Here is a 1,644-nt window from a genome sequence, read left to right as displayed (position 1 = left end):
GAGGACAGAAAAAGAAAGAGGAGAGGAAAGAGAATGAACGAATGAACAACAAACGAAAGAAAAGAAAAGAAAAGAAAAGAAAAGAAAAGAAAAGAAAAGAAAAGAAAAGAAAAGAAAAGAAAAGAAAAAGAAAAGAAAAGAAAAGAAAAGAAAAGAAAAGAAAAGAAAAGAAAAGAAAAGAAAAGAAAAGAAAAGAAAAGAAAAAAGAGAAAAGAAGAGAAAAGGAAAGGAAAGGAAAGGAAAGGAAAGGAAAGGAAAGGAAGGAAAGGAAAGGAAAGGAAAGGAAAGGAAAGGAAAGGAAAGGAAAGGAAAGGAAAGGAAAGGAAAGGAAAGGAAAGGAAAGGAAAGGAAAGAAAGGAAAGGAGAGGAAAGGAGAGGAAAGGAGAGGAAAGGAGAGGAAAGGAGAGGAAAGGAGAGGAAAGGAGAGGAAAGGAGAGGAAAGGAGAGGAAAGGAGAGGAAAGGAGAGAAAAGGAGAGAAAAGGAGAAAGAGGGAAGAGGGAAGAGGGAAGAGGGAAGAGGGAAGAGGGAAGAGGGAAGAGGGAAGGGGAGGGGAGGGAGGGGAGGGGAGGGGAGGGGAGGGGAGGGGAGGGGAGGGGAGGGAGGGGAGGGGAGGGGAGGGGAGGGGAGGGGGGGGAGGGGAGGGGAGGGAGGGGAGGGGAGGGGAGGGGAGGGGAGGGGAGGGGGGAGGGGAGGGGGGGGAGGGGAGGGGAGGGGGGAGGGGAGGGGAGGGGAGGGGGAGGAGAGGAAGGAAAGGAAGGAAAGGAAAGGAAAGGAAAGGAAAGAAAGGAAAGGAAAGGAAAGGAACCTCGTCCCTGCCCTGCCCTTCCCGTCCCTGCCCTTCCATTCCCTTCCCTTCCCTTCCCTTCCCGTCCCTTCCCTTCCTTCCTTCCCTTCCCTCCCTTCCGTTCCCTTCCCTTCCCTTCCCCTTCCCTTCCTTCCCGTTCCCTTCCCTTCCCTTCCCTTCCCTCTTCCCTTCCTTCCCTTCCCTTCCTCTTGCCCTTCCTTCCTTTCCTCTTTCCCTTTCCCTTCCCTTTCCCTTCCCTTTCCTTCCTTTCCTTTCCTTCCTTTCCTTTCCTTTCCTTTCCTTGCCGTTCCTTTCCTTTCCTTCCTTCCTTGCCCTTTCTCTTTCCTTTCCTTTCCTTTCCTTTCCTTTCCTTTCCTTTCCTTTTCCTTTCCTTTCCGTTCCTTTCCTTTCCTTTCCTTTCCTTTCCTTTCCTTTCCTTTCCTTTCCTTCTTTCTTTCCTTTCCTTCCTTTCCTTTCCTTTCTCTTTCTTTCCTTTCTCTTTCCTTTCCTTTCCTTCCTTTCCTTTCCTTTCCTTTCCTTTCCTTCCTTTCCTTCCTTCCGTTCCTTCCTTCCTTCCTTCCTTCTCTCCTTCCGTCCTTCCTTCCTTCCTTCCCTTCCTGCCTTCCTTCCCTCTCCCTCCCTCCCTCCCTCCCTCCCTCCCTCCCTCCCTCCCTCCCTCCTCCCTCCCTCCCTCCCGTCCCCCTCCCTCCCTCCCTCCCTCCCTCCCTCCCTCCCTCCCTCCCTCCCTTCCACACCCTCCACCAATTCCACCCATCCTTCCCATTTTTCTGTTTTGTATTGCTTGTCTTATTCTCTCCCAATTCATCCTTCCCCCTCCCCCACGTCCCCCCCCCACCCC

The sequence above is a fragment of the Chamaea fasciata genome, unplaced genomic scaffold, assembly GCF_029207755.1.
Source record: "Chamaea fasciata isolate MVZ Bird 193981 ecotype frontalis unplaced genomic scaffold, bChaFas1.0.hap1 SCAF_2, whole genome shotgun sequence".
NCBI lineage: Eukaryota > Metazoa > Chordata > Aves > Passeriformes > Sylviidae > Chamaea > Chamaea fasciata.
Note: the sequence above shows the minus strand (reverse complement) of the source record.